Source organism: Crocodylus porosus, unplaced genomic scaffold (assembly GCF_001723895.1).
Source record: "Crocodylus porosus isolate Cpor-Errol unplaced genomic scaffold, CroPor_comp1, whole genome shotgun sequence".
Lineage (NCBI taxonomy): Eukaryota > Metazoa > Chordata > Crocodylia > Crocodylidae > Crocodylus > Crocodylus porosus.
In genome coordinates this window covers 156,811,675-156,827,676 of record NW_017728886.1, presented here as the reverse complement: position 1 = coordinate 156,827,676, position 16,002 = coordinate 156,811,675, and positions in this window count along the sequence as shown.

Below are 16,002 nucleotides of genomic sequence, written 5' to 3'. Positions count from 1 at the left end.
GTAGGGCCTGCCCTGCTGCCCCCTGATCATGCGAGTGGCCCTCCTCTGGACCCTCTCCATGTTGTCCACATCCCGCTTGAAGTGCAGCGCCCAGAACTGCACTCAATACTCCAGCTGCGGCCTGACCAGCGCCTCACAGAGGGGGAGGATCACCTCCTCGGACCTGCTTGATCTGTGGATGCATGACAAGGTACAGTTGGCCTTCCTGACTTAGGCCAGGTCCTATTACAACTTAGAGTACCTGAATGTGATCCCATTCCAGTCTGCTTGAATCCCTGGGTGGATCCTACTTCTACCCTCTCGTTCTGTTGTGATGTAGTCCTAAGATCAAGATAACAGCATGATGCAAAAATAGATGAATTAATTGATTTTCCGGGTCTTAAATAGGGTGGAATAGGATTGCTCTGAGGAGCTTGTCCACTTGGAATATGGGCCCTGGTTTTCTAACCTTGCTTAGAACAAGTCTAGAGAACATGGCGAAAATATCTGCTACTGCCAGAATGGTTTCACATTAGGGTTGGGGATTTGACTGATCAAATAATCTTTGTTTAATTGACCAGTCAAATATTGGTAAAAAAAATTATAAAAAATTGCCAGTAGGCCCAAATGATACACAGAAAAAGCACAAATTTTCTATTAAGAAATGTGTCAAAAACAATTTTAAAAATCATATTTCTGTCAAGAAAACTATAAAAAATGTAGGTCTTTTTATAAAATTGCTATAATCTTTGACCAGTCAAAAAATATGCAGTCAATTGACTGATCAATTGACAATATTTGCCCGGTCAACTATCCGGCTTGCCAGCCCTATTTCACATTGTAAGTAAAAATTTAAATTGTGGTCATGCTTAGTGACATCAAGGCTCCCAGTCATTGCTATCACTGCTGGTAGTGCAACAGCAGGAGATTTCTCAAGTAAAAGCAAAGAAGGCCGCAAGTCAATCTTCAATTAATTTGTTTTTTCTCAGAAGATGTGTTTATATATCTACCACAATACGTTTAATTTTTAAAATTAAGTTAGCACCCAATCCTACCCTTGTTAAAGCCAATGGGAATAGAATTGTTTCCTTAGTGTTTAAACCATTGCCCTTGCTTAAGATGAGTCTGACCATTGTAAAGGGAAGCATGCACAGAACCTAACAAATGATATTATTTCTTCACAATCTTACACAGGAAACAGAATCAAGTTTTTATGCTCTTGCAGTCTGACACCAACAAAGTGATTTCTCAGGCCCCCTAACAAGATTTGACATCAGCTTGCTGCTGTTTAACTTCCTCGTGGGAGTTTCTTTTACTTGCAAATATACGTTATATTATAATCACAGTGCTACACTGCAAAGAGAATAGTGGGCTTGTTTTGGGATGCTTCCTGTCAGAGTTGTAACACTGACCAGGGTTAGCAATGGTGTAAGCTGTACCACAGCCAACGTCTAGGCAGCTGCCTGTTCTTCTTCCCCTACATATATCTGAAACCTCTGAGCAGAGTTAAATGCTACATAGTGGTAAAAATGCTGAAGTCAGATCTGTACTAGGCCTTCCATGGCTGCTACCACTCATAGAATAGGAGGACCAGAGGTTGTGAAAAGGGGGTAAATTAAAGAGCAAATTCTTGCACATACGCAGCCTACCTAACCTCAATGAATGCAGTCTGTGACTAGAACATTGTAGTGAAGTTGCAACTGCTTCAAACTACTATGCGTTCTTAAACCAGACATGATTTGCCAACAATGCCTCTTCCAAATGAGTGGCTACATATTGCATTAGCATTCCCAGATGCCCTGCCTCAGCTCAGGAAGCCTGGGGGTAAAAAAAAAAATCCAGGAAGCTCTGGGATGTTCTTATGCCTCAGAGAACTACAGTGCAAATCACACTAATTGTTTGTTAGATGAACAATAATCACTAATTAACATTGTTAAAATGTCATCAGTGATCACTAATTAACATTGTTAAAATTTGTTAACAAAGGAAATTTAGCAATATCTTAATTAGGAAGGATTTCTAATTTGTGATATACAGCCTGTTAGACAAACAAGGCACAACTCTCTTTTTGTTTCTCAGCTCTGCAGCAGGAGAGATTACATGATATGATACAACACATTTTGCATTTGCCATTTATCATTCTATATCTTTTACATACTTGTGCTGTATAATTAGTGCCCAGGCTAATTTTACCTGTGTTATTGTTTGCCCTGTAATTTGGAGAGAATAGGCCATGCTGATGCTACATGATTTAGTCTGGAGCAATCAGCTGGCTTTTTGCCACAAGACTTCCGCTTACATGCAACTGCAATGAAGTACATACACACTGTAACATAAAGAGAACCTTTCAGTGTCTTAATTTAGTTAATTATATGGTAGGAGATTAGCAGCATTCTTCAGTTTTTCTTTTCTAAATACAATACACAAGCATCTAACCTTTCAGGGCTCTGTTCTAATGTAAAGCCATTGTATGCTACTGGAAAAAGTATCCTCCATTTATCTATTACTTAATTATTAAAAAGCATCTACTCTGTTTTCATAAATTATCTATGTAACAGAGAGATGGCATATGAGAGATGGATTTAGGGAGATTACTCTGTCTGTTATTTCATGGGGGGACAACAAGAGTCTAAAGGTCCTCAAATATAAAACCTGCAACAATTGGAAAAAAAGTCAAGATTTCACAAGGAAATATTTTTAAAAGTAACACAAGGAAATCAGCACACTTGTCTCTGTTGATACTGTCAGGCAGAGTACACCAACAACTGAACAGCCTTTGAAACAAACATATTTATCGTATAATGCAAAAGCACATTTGTAACACAGTACCAAGAGCTACTCACTGCAAGACTATGGGAAACTTTATTCGTCTTCTCTTTGGTGGAACTGATGCAACAGTAGTTTCACTTCACAGAAGGCAAGGTAGATCTGCACCTTTATAGATTAAGTAAATAAGATATATGAGAGAGGACAAGCTTTCACTTCACAGGCCATAGTTACTGTGATAAAAATGCTTTACTTCAATGTAAGCTCTGCTTATTTTTATGTATAAGTGTTTAAAACCTTTTTTTTTGGCAGTCAGTACACACATGGCCAAGGATCACAGTCTGACTTTTAAATGGGAATTTTGCTGCTCTGGCTGATAAATGACCTACTCCTTTTGTCCGATTATGGGCCTTCTCAGATCTTGTCATCTTACTCCCTACCTGTGCAGCTTTTCATGTTGGTTATTTTATCCTTCTTTGGAGTTCCATGGAAAGAAACAGTGCCTTCACAGCGCTCTCCTCTGTTTGTCTGAATCTAACTTTTATCCTTTCTTTACTCAGATCTCTTCCCCCTCTATCTGATCCAGACTGATTCATGTTTGAGTGATTGGATGTAGGATCCACTGCTACTGCTTTTGTGAACAGAACCTTTCTTTTCTCTTATTTTGGAAAAAACTTTTGTGATCACGCAAAATGTTTCAGGCCAAACAAGAAAGAAATGCTTGGATTTGATTCAACCTGTTCATCTTCAGTCATTTTGTTTGGCAGCCAAATCTGAAAATCAATTATTCACACAGACTGATTCTCAGATTCAAACAATCTTACTGGAAATCTCTGTTTTACTGAGGAAGGATACTTTTTGATCAAAAACTTGTCTAACATCTCTCCCACCTATACAGTTGGTCCAATAAAAAAGATCATCAAAACCTTCTTATCCCAGCATATATGCTCCACTGTTCACAGGATTTTTGTTATTTTACCCAATACATCCTCTTACTTCACCATGTGCTTCTTTGGCCTTCTTCTCATGGTTCTCTCCACAGTAGGTGCCAGCATTCTGTTGCACCCCCAACATCTGGATGTGGGGGTGAAAAGCACACTGACAAATTCACTGATGATACTAAGCTGTGGGGAAGTGTGGCCACGTATCAGGGTAGGCTGGTGATCCAGGCAGATCTAAACGGATTAGCTAGATGGGTGGATCAGAACCAGATGCTGTTCAACACTGAGGAGTGTAAAGTGCTCCATCTGGGGAGGAAAAATCTGCAACAAACTTACAGGCAACCAACTTGCATCCAAGAGGGACCTGGCAGTCATAATTGACCATAAAATGAATATGAGCCACCAGCGTGATGCTAGAGCTAGCAGAGCAAACAATATGCTGGCATGCATCCACCGATGCATCTCAAGCAAAAATAAGGAAGTTATTTTTCCACTCTACTCGGCATTGGTGAGGCCACAGTTGGAGTCCTGCATCCAGTTCTGAGTTCCACACTTCAAGAAGGTTGTGAAGAAGCTTGAGAGGGTCCAGAGCAGAGCCACTCATATGATTAGAAGCCTGAAGAGCAAGCCATACGAGGAAAGGCTGACAGATATGGGACTATTCAGCCTAAAAAAGAGAAGACTTCGGGGGGATTTGGTGGCAGCTTACAAATATATCTGCGGAGAGCATGAGGGATTAGGAGAACAATTATTCATCAAAGTGCCCCAGGGGAAAACCAGGAGCAACCATCATACACTCCTAGAAGGTTTCAGACTGGATATAAGGAAAAACTTCTTCATGGTTCATGTGGCAAAACTCTGGAATAGACTCCCAAAGGGCGTGGTGCAGGCATCTACCCTGGAGATCTTCAAAAGGAGACTGGACACACACCTTGCTGGTGTTATTTGACCCCAGCAGTCCTTCCTGTCCAGAGCAAGGGGGCTGGACCCAATGATCTCATGAGGCCCCTTCCAGCCCTAAACTTCTGTGAATCTGTGTGAATCTGTACCATCTACAGCAGGGGTGTCAAGCTCACCCTGGGACCAGAGCTAGACCCAGACCATGGGGCTCCTGCCAAGCTGGATCTGTGGTGCCAGCTGGTGGGGAAGGCAGTGGCGTGGCATGTGATAGGACAGCTAGCTCCCTGCCATTGAACTCCTGGTGCTAAATTGGTTCAGCTCTTTCCCAGCAGAGTGGTGATGTGTGAATGCTCATCATCCTCTCAGGACCATTCCTGTGGGGTCTCCTAGAACTCAATCTTTATCTTCCATCCTGTTCAATGTGCATATGAGGCCACTGGATGAAACTGTACAGAGATTTGGAATGAGATACCATTAGCATGCAGATGACACCAAGCTCTACTTCTTCTGACCCCAAATCCAGTCTTAATTCTCTCCTAGTGCCTGGCTTCAGTTAGGGACTAGATGTAGGTAAACAAATTGAAATTGAATCCAGACAAGACAGAGGTGACGATGGTGGGTAGATCACTTGACTTGGTGGGGAGACTGGATCATTGATGGAGTTCAGCCTCCCTTTGTTACTCAGGTTTACAACCTTGAGGTACTCCTGGATCCTCTGCGAAACCTGGATACTCAGGTGATGGCTGTGGCTAGGAGTGCCTTCCATCAGCTCCATCTAGTGAGAAGGCCATGACCCTTTCCTCTATACTCTGATCAAGCCACCATCATCTGTGCCTTATCAGGGCTAGAATACTGTAATGCACTCTACATGTGGCTGCCTTTGAAGACCATCTGGAAGCTGTAGCTAGTGCAGAATGTAGCAGCCGACCTCCTGACAAGGGTAGGTCCCCAGAAGCACATAACTTCAGTCCTCCAGCACCATCACTGGCTCCCAGTAGCTTTCTGGACACAATTCAAAGGTGCTAATTTTCATCTAAGCTGCCTGGGTCCTATACACCTAAGGGACTGGCTTCTCCCTTGCACACTATTGCAATCCCTAAGGTCAGATAAGAGCAACCTCCTGTAAGTACTTCTGTATGCCAAGTCCGCTTTACAAAAATGCATGGGAGGTTCTTCTCAGAAGTTGCTCTGGAAATTCCTCCTCCCTCTTGAGACCTGCCAGAGCCTGAGCCTCGACATCTTTTGGAACTGCTGCAAGACCTTTAGAAAGGTCCAAGCTAGTCTGAGATGACATTTAGCGGGTCTCTGCTTTATTTTATTTTATTTATTCTAGTTGTCTTTTTCAGGTTTTCTGTTTTTTTTACTGTAAGCTGCCCTGAGCCTTTGCTGGGAAGGGAGGCATAGGCAGCACAGGCAGCACACAAACAAACAAACAAATAAAAATAATACATAGTTTGAAGCACTGGTTAGTCAGCCTATTTAGACAGAATAAAAGAAATCCAAAGATACATGATAAAATAGAAACCATCAGCCAAGAGAAGAAGCCCATGGAAAAGTGAAAGGATAAATCTTCCTCCCATGGACTTGAGGACAATGTACTTCTCTCCAATGGAGAGGATGTTCTTTTTAGTTCAACAGTGGGTGTCAGGTACCCTTTTCTTGAATGAAGGAGTTGTGAATGGGGATGAAGTGGCTTGCATATGTACAGTATGTTACCGTTCAAAATGTAGGACTGGCTTCTGCGTCCTGTTAACTTCACTGGGATTGGAATGACAGAATCATAGAAAAATTAGGGTGAGAAGAGACCGCTGCAGAATTTTTACATGTGCTCTGGGTGTGCGGGGGGCGGAGGGGGACATGTTTTAATTAGAGCAGCTACAAGAGCCACTCTAATTAAAGTTCTCAGTATGAGCATCCCCATGATTCAAAGTGGTGGTGGGGGCACTTTGACCCTGTCAAACCTTGCCAAATGAGCTTGAGGTAGTGTTCCCACCACAATTTTGAAGTGCGGGGATGCTGATACATGAGACATGGAGGGTGGCTGGAGTATTTTCTCTGATAAAAAAAAAAATATATCCCCAGTTTTTGGATCAAAAACGCAATCCAAAATTCACATTTTCCCGTGATCAGAATGAAACACCACTATATATATATCTTAGTGACATTTCATTTTAATCATGCAAAAATGTGGGTTTCGGGTTACTTTTTTTAATCCAAAAATTGGGGATTTTTTTTTTTTGCAAGAGAAAACCAAGACCCCTGGTAATTAGCATGCTCCAACAGACTTGATTGAGTCTGCACCAACATGCTGTAATTACAGTGCATTGGGGAAGCCTTCTGACTCATGTACAGACATCCCAGGAGGTTATGTAGTCCACCCACTACTCAAAGCAGAACCATTCCCATCTAGATTATGCCAACCAAGCTTTGTCAAGGATGGAGAAGTCACAATGGCTCTGGATAGCCTGTTCCAATGCTTTACTACCCTCCTTGTGAGAAAGTTTTTCTTAATGTCTAATCTAAACTTCTTGGCAACAAGGGCACACTGTTGACTCACGTTGAGCTTCTTGTCCTCTGTAATCCCTTGGTCCTTTTCTGCAGACCTGCTGCTTAGCCAATCAGTCCCCAGTCTGTACTGCTGCATGGGATTGTTGCATCATAAGTGCAGGACATTGCACTTGTCCTTACTGAACCTCATAAGATTTCTTTTGGCCCAAACCTCCATTTTGTCAAGGTCTCTCTGAATCCTAGCCTACTCTCTAGTGTATCTATGACTCCCTCCAGCTTCATGTCAACTTAAAATTTGCTGAAGGTTGCACTCCTTCCCATCTTCCACATTGTTAATGAAGATATTGAACAAAACTGGCCCCAGGACCGCCCTTGGGGCATTCCACTTGATACCTGCTGCCAAGTAGACATTAAGCCATTGATTAAGCCATCCTGTGAGCCCAACTGTTCAGCCAATTTTCTGTCGACTTTACAGTCCATTCATGTAAGAATGTTGTGGGAGAGTGTATCAGAAGTCAAGGTATGTCACGTCCACTGCTCTCCCTACATCCACAGAGCCAGTCATCTCATCACAGAAAGCAATCAGGTTGGTCAAGAATGATTTGCCCTCAGTGAATCTATGCTGACTGTTCCTAATGACCACTTTCTCTGTTGAAGAATTGCAAATTCTTTGATTAAAAATCCCAAAATCTATATTTTCCTGCAATTAAAATAAAGCACTACTATATCAGTTGAACACAATGTTTTATCAATATATTTACCATTTTAAAGCAATTTGGAAGCCTACTAGTACCTCAATCAATATAATAAATTCTAAATACCTATAAATTTTGGAATTTGATATTGGGTTTTTTTGCATGGATTATCAGAGCTTCCCCTGCCCCCTTCGTTCACCAGGACGCAGGTCCAACTGCAGCTGTCCCCCCTGCTGCTTTGTGGTGCTGAGCAGGCCTGATAGGCCGGTACCCAGCCCCTGCCCATGCCTCACTTCCAAGCCCCAGCCCCCTGGCCCTGCTGATGCCCCTCACTCCTTACCCACAGCCCCCTGGGCCTGCTGGTGCCCCTCACTCTGACCCCCAGCCCCCCCAGCCCTCTTGGTGCTCCTCACTCCCAATCTACATCCCCCTGGCTCTGCTAGTGCCCCTCACTCCTGACCCATAGCCCTTGCAAGCCCTGCTGGTGCCCCTCTTTCCTGACCTACTGCCCCATGCTCCCAGCCCTGCCATGTGTGAGAAAGGGAGTGGGTGTGTGGGGGAAGGTGCGGGGGCCACAGGTGATACAACAGGGGGGCACAGGGATTTTTGCACCCATAGCAGGGCACAGGGCTGCAGCAGGTGCAGACCAGATCAGGAGGAGCCATCTTCATGGCCCAGTGAGCAGGACCTGGCACTGGAAGAAGCGCCATGCTGCTATGGTGAGGCAAGGAAGCAGCAGCAGCACAGAGGTGTGCATCCCAGTTCTGCTGGGTGAGCAGGGGGTGCCTGCTGATGGCCGTGGAGGGGGCTCCTGCCTGGAGCTGACCCAGCTTTGCTGCAGCCCCGCATCTCTCTGTGGGCACAAAAATTTTAGAGGACACATGTCGTTGCCATCCCCCCCACACCCATCTCCTGCTGCATCGCCTGTACCCACTGCCCCCACATGTGGCCTGTGCCCCTTCCACACCTGCCCCCCCGCACCTGCTCAACAGAGTTACCAGGAGTGAGCTGCAGGAGCTGCTCTCCACCACTGCTTGGCTGCCATGCACATGTTCATACATACATGCATGTGAAACCCCCTGCCACCAGTTGCCCTTCTCCCTGTAGCCACAAGCAGTCTGGAACTTGGCCAGCCTGCAAAGGAAAACCTGTGGTTTCCCATGTCTTTCTCCTTTAAAGGTTAAAATCTGTTATTTTCTCCTTTCAAAGAGAAAATCTGCATTTTTCTGCATTTTCCCACAGCAAACAGAAAACCTGGTTCCCTGCTAATCACTTTCTTCTCCTCTAAGTCCTTAGAAATGGATTCCTTGAGGATCTGCTCCATAATTTTTCTAGTGACAGAAGTGAAGCTGACTGGTCTGTAGTTCTCCAGATCCTCCTCCTTCCCTTACTTAAAATTGGGCACTATATTTGTTCTTTTCCAATCATCCAGGACCTCTCTTAATCACCAAAGATAATGGCCAGCAGCTCTGCAATCACATTTCCCAACTCCCTCAGCACCCTTGGGTGCATTGTGTCTGGCCCCATGAACTTGTACACATCACACTTTTCTAAATAATCCCTAACCTGTTCTTTCTCCAATACCGGCTGCTCACTTCCGCCCCAACCTGTGCTTCCGGGGCAGTAGGCTGGGAGCTGACCTTGCCTGTGAAGACCGAGGTAAAAAAAAGGCATTGAGCACTTCAGCCTTTTCTGCATCATCTGTCACTAGGTTGCCTCCCTCATTCAGTAAGGGACCTGCGCTTTCCTGGATCTTATTCTTGTTGCTGACATACTTGTAGAAACACTTTTTATTACCCTACATGTTCCTTGCTAGCTGCAATTCCAATTGCCCTTTAGCCTTCCTATTTTCAGCCTTGCATGAGTGAGTACTACTCTTATACTCCTCCCTAGTGTTTGTCCAAGTTTCCACTTACTGTAAGCTTCCTTTTTGTGTTTTAGCTAAGCCAAGCTGGTCTTCTGCCATACTTGCTAGTCCTTCTGCACATCAGGATAGTTGGTTCCTGTACCCATCAGTTCCCTGAGTCAAAGTCTGCTTTTCTGAAGTCCGGGGTCCTTACTCCACTGTTCTCCTTCTTTCCTTTCTTCACGATTCTGAACTCAATCAGCTCATGGTTGCTGCTGCCCAAATTGCCATCCACTTTTATATACCCCACCAAGGCTTCCCTGTTTGTGACCAAGAGGTCAAGAAGAGCATGGCCCCTAGTTGGCCTCTCCACTACTCTCCAAAACCTTCCTGGATTGCCTGTGTACTGCTGAATGGCTCTCCCAGAAGATGTCAGGGTCATTCAAGCCCCCCATGAGAACCAGGGCCTGTGATCAGGAAACTTTCACTAGCTGCTGAAGAAAACATCTTCTACCTCATGCTCCTGGTCTGGTGGTCTAGAGCAGCCCCGCACTATGACATTACCTTTGTTGCTCTCCCCTCTGACTCTAACCCAGAGACTTTTGACAGGCCTATCTCTAGTTTCATACCACAGCTCTGAGCAATCATACAGCTCTTTCACATAAAGCACAACTCCTCCTCCTCTTCTCCCTAACCTGTCCTTCTTGAAAAGTTTGTACCCATCCATCATACTCCAGTCATGTGACCTATCCCACCAAGTCTCTGTTATTCCAATCACATCATAGTTCTGTGACTGTGCAAGGACTTCCAATTCTTCCTACTTGTTTCCCAGGCTCCGTGCATTCGTGTATAGAAACCTGAGTTAACTAGCCAATTGCCCTACTTTGTCAGAAAAAATGAGAAGACCTCCCCTGTTGCTCCCTCCTCCTTGTCCTTCCTCCAGGTCACCTGCTTACCCACTTACCTCTGGGCTTTGTCCTCCATCCCGTGGCAAACCTAGTTTAAAGCCCTCCTCACTGGGTTTGTAAGCCTGTCTGCGAAGATGCTCTTCCCATTCTTCATTAGGTGGATCCCATCTCTTCCTAGCAATCCTTCTTCTTGGAACAATATCCCACTGGATCAGACCCTTAGAGATGAAGCAAAACCCCATTAAACTCTTCTCCCAAAATAAAATGGGAAACAAAACACCAAATGGCAAGCTGGCATGTACATGCCCACCCTCCAGGAGGATCAAGTTTAATCAACCAAAGCCAATTTCTAAATGACAGGGAGAACTGAGCTGTGAAAGACAACAGTCATTATAATTAAAGGGAATGTTTAAATCTATGTGGACCTTTACAAGCACTTCCAAAAACACTTATTTTCTGATGATACAGCAACCTTTCCATAGAGGTAAGTTTATAGGTGTTGTTTCAGAAAAAAGCAACATAGACCCATGGAAGAAATATTATTTAGAAAAATAATAAATGTCTCTTGCATTTTACATGTTGAAAAGGTTTGACTGTAAATTCCATTTTTGACATTCATCCCAGAGTCACTTTAAAAGCAACCCACAGACTCAACAGGGAGACAGTAAACACTAAATCATAATTACCTCATAAAAGGGGAGCCTGTTTCTCTGAATGCCCAAGATCTGGTATTGTTTCTCAAAAAAAGCATAAATCTATTGTGTTCTATCCTGTTTTATTTAGAGCCAATTAGTGCTTATATTTAAAAAAAAATTAAACCAAGGGAAAAACCTTTCCAAACTTTATTGTCTGTAGTATAGATATGAAATGTTGATTCTTTGTGCTCATTAAAGAGCTGTTCATTAGAAGACAGCCCATTCAGTGAAGCCGAGGTCTTACATTAATGGTGAACTATGGAAAATCTCTCCCATTTGGCCGCCCACATTAACATTTCTTCTGCAAAGGGATTTCTTTTTAATGCAATCTAGTGCTATATGAGTTACTGTACCGAAAAAGAAAATATTTTTCAACACAGTCTTGACTTGGCTTTAATATCCCACAGGGTGACATCTGACACTGCATTGAGAGGAATAACGCCTCTCTGGGTAGTCTTTCCTACAGAGCCTGAAAATGAGCAGTCTGTGCCATTAATATGGCCAATGTAATTAGCAGAAACAGTATGACTGATGTTAAAAAAAAAAAAAATAAAAAAAAAAAAAAAATCAACATTTCCTACAGCTATTTCTCCAACTAAAGTTACCCTAATTCTTGCAGTAAGTGAAAGCTATACTTACTGGGAAGACCAAATGGGATGCAGTTTTGAAACACAGGTCAAAAGGATCAGAGATATAACATCTGTCTGCTGTAGACATGGGTTCTGATTAAAGCTTACTTTCCAATTGTGAAGATTATAAAATATCTTTGGCAATTATGGTACCCAGTGAAGCTATAGTTGAGATTACAGTGAGTCTCATATTTTCCCATATGAGCCCTAGGCCTTTCCATGTGGGGTACTTTGAAACTCATGAAGATGCTAGGGATGAGGGGCAAAACATTTCAAATAAGGCTAAGAAATAAGATAGTTCCATGGAGGTTTTTCACTGCTTGCCAAAAACTATCTAGTCATTTAGGCCAGCTACACAGCTACACACGTACATTGTGGCTGCTCCGATGTGCTGTAATTACAACACATCAGAGCAGATTGATTAATTGAGTCTGCTGGAATGTGGCAATTACCGTGCTCCAGCAGACTCTAGTGTCACGTGCCTCAGTGTCCCTGTGCTGAAAAATGGTGGTGGGGGTGCTTTAACTAAAGCTCGTTCAATGAGCTTTAGTTAAAGCGCTCCTGCTGCGATTTTCCAGCATGGGGACACTGAAACACATGACACTCCAGGCACTTTAATTACAGCGGTTCTTAGAGTACTCTAAAAGTGCCCTTTCCCCTACCCCACCCCACCCCAGGCCTCCTGGATCATGTGTATAAACAACCTTAGATTTAGAAATGAGAGCAAAGAGAAACAGACACCAAAAAGACTGGTAAACAGAAGACTGAGGGGAAGAGGAGGTGAGGATTAATAACAATCTTCAGAAACCTGAAGGGTGATTACGGAGTGGATAGAGATGGGCTTTTCCCTACAGCAGTAAGGGATGGAACTAGGAGCAATGGCCTCAAACTGCAGTAGAGGATATTTGGGTTGGACATTAGGAAGGATTTTCTGACTGTGAGAGTGTTCAAGTGTTGGAACAGGCTACACAGAGAAGTTGTGGAATCTTCTTGGAAATGTGTAAGCCCAAGTTAGGCCGACACATGGCTGGGATGGTTTATTAAGGGATTATCCTGCCTAGATGACCTTGCGATGCCCCTTCTAGCCCTACTTTCCTATAATCCTAAAACATGTACCCACCCAGATCTTATGTACCAAAGCAGCCTCCAGCCAGTAGTTGACATCTAAATAGCATCTTAGATGTGCAAATGCTTTTCAAAATCCATCATTCATGTTCCTGGGCGCCCAAGCATACACACAGACATATATGTACAGAGCTACTTGAAATTACTGGCAAGGAAAAGAGCAACATTTTTCAATACAAAAATTGAATATATTTTTGTTTCTGATTATTTATCAAGAAAAGCAACAAATACAGGAAAAAAAATGGAAAGATTTTGTTTTTAAATTTGCTAAGAAAGCATTTCTGACCAGCTCTAATACAAGTGTACACACATGCATGCACATACACTTGTACACATACACAAATATATAGATTTTAAAATTTAATCTGACTGTATCAATGTGATTGTTCTTTTGGAATTCAGTAGTAGTATTTGTATATTTTAATTAGAAAGTTAGAGGATAGACATCATTCTGCATTCAATATGTCACTACTTCTTCCTTTTGATATCTCACTGCTTTATACACAACAATGCTGCACTCAGTTTTACATAGCAGTTCAGACTAATGTTTCACCTAATTAAATGACCTGTATTAGCACAACATCTCTGGATGCTCTTAAGTACCTATGAAATCAGAAGGTTGCCAGAAAACATGACAGAGAGCTGACAAAGGAATGTTTGCCAAGTCTGTGTAGATACATCTAGCCCTTGACTGGATTTCCTGAGATCACTATGCTGACATCGTTGGGCACCTATACATGAGCGCAGAAGCTGTTCCAATGCGCTGTGATTACAGTGTGTCAGAGCAGACCTGATCATTGGTGATGCGTAGGGGTGCACTCAGGTCCACGTGCACCCCCTGAGATCAGCTGTGCACTCCATGGGAGCGCCAGCCGCAAAATGGGAAGCGCCAGTGAAAGTCCACTTTTGGTTTCATTGCTGGCTCAGTGATTGGCCGCTGGGGACCCCCCTGCTCCCTCCCAGTTAGCGATTGGCCACTGGGGGACGTCCCCATCGGCAATCTGGTGCCCCCCAGACTCGGGAGGCACCAGTTGCCCATGGACCTGATTAATTGTATCTGATGGAGCGTGATACTTACTGTGCTCCAGTCAGCTTCTGCATTTTGTGTATCAGTGTCCCTGCACTTCAAAATGGTGGCAGGAACACTTTATCTAAAGCTCGTTGAACAACCTTTAAGATAAAGTTCTCCTGCTGCCCCACACCACTTCTGCACCTCCAGCCTCTCCCCGCCTGAAGCCTTGGGCCCTCCCCTGTCTCCCATTCACCCACCTCCCTCTATCTTTCCCCCATGTCACTTCTTTCCTGCTCTAGTCTTGGCCCCCTCACTCCTTCCTCACATCTCTCCCACCATGTCCCTGTCACTTCTGTTTACCCTTGCTCCAATGCCAGCAAGCTCTGTCCACATTTTAGTCTGAGGCATGGAGCATGACCCCAGCACAGCCCCATAGCAGTCATGCTAGCTATGCAACCCTGCTATGGGGCTGGGTCAGACTGAAGCAGTTATCAGATAAAAACACCAAAAAGCCCCACTGAAGTATGTGATATATACAGAAGCTAGGGAGCCAGGTGAAACTGATGCAGTTCCTCTTCCAGTAAACCACCATTTTTCCCCACTACATCTGTCAGCAGCCTAGGACCATATTCTAGTGCTGGCAACTTACATCAAAAATGTCTTTCAGCCAAATCTTTAGACCCTAGCCAGGTTTCTGGCCTTGATTGCTGCCTCAGCACTTAGAACACTTCATTTAGTTAGTGTCCAACTTTTCAATAATAGATAATACAACACTATACCTTCATAACAGCCTTTTTAGGGTACACCTGAGAAATAGAACAAGCACATGGAGACAAGTCAACCATTCTCCATTCAATTCTGTACTGGCACCCATGTTATTCAACCTGTACATCAATGACTTCTTGTCCATGTACTCATGAAAAGTCAGCCAGGCAGATGACCCCACGCTTACTCATCCTCTAATTGAGACACCACCTTAAAAGCCAACTTGGCTAAGCTGGTTCAATGTTGCAGCAGATGGTATTCATTTCAGTACAACCACAACACTGACAAGTGAATTCCACGTGCACAATGCTCCTGCTCCCTGAACACTAAAATGCAACTTTAAATAGGCAGCACCTAAAAGATGAGCCACATCCCATTTTCTTCAGAGTGACACTAGATCAGACTTTGACCTGTCTTGGACAGTGTAAGAAAACAGCTGCCTAAGCTAGATCCTTCCCAGTAAACTAGCTGGTTGAAGCCTGGATTCACATGCTTACATACTCTCGATGTCCCTGCTACTGAGCTGCAGAATACTGCACACTAGTCTGGTTCTGTTCGTCCCCCACACAAAACTTTTTGATGTGCAACTGTGCTTAACCATGTGCATCGTATCAGGAGCGTTGCATGCTGCCCCATTAACACAGCTGCCAGTATTAAACAACGCTACAACACCCCAGATCCATTCTGAGGACACAATTATCGAACTACTAGAAAAGGTCCTATGCCACTGCTGTAAGTGGATCTCTCTAACCCAGTGGTTCTTAACATCTTTCGACTCAAGGCATTCCTGATTAAACTCAAAGCAGTCCTCAGATAATACTAGTTCTTAGCTTTCATTCATTTTTTTTACTACAGAAAAATAATAGAACAATTATTTTGTTGCATGGAGCTCAGAAAGACCACAACAGGTCAGAATGGAGTCTGATTGGAAATCTCTGGGTTTATCTTGAGAACTCTGTGTAGGTGTTTGCACACCAAATACTGCTAATGCTGTATGACAACCCACACCCTTTAAAAGGATCCCGTGACACCCCATTACCCTGGGTTGCGAATCACTGCTCGAGCCCTTCTATGGTGATATCCTGTGGTTCAACATGATGTACTAGAACAACATAGAACTCCATTGGTGAAAGGAATCATTTCCAGCAATGGCAACAAAAATGTTCTATATCTACCAATCCTACCAATCACCTTCCTGGTTTCAGCCTTCCAAAGTGTCAGTATAAAACAGAT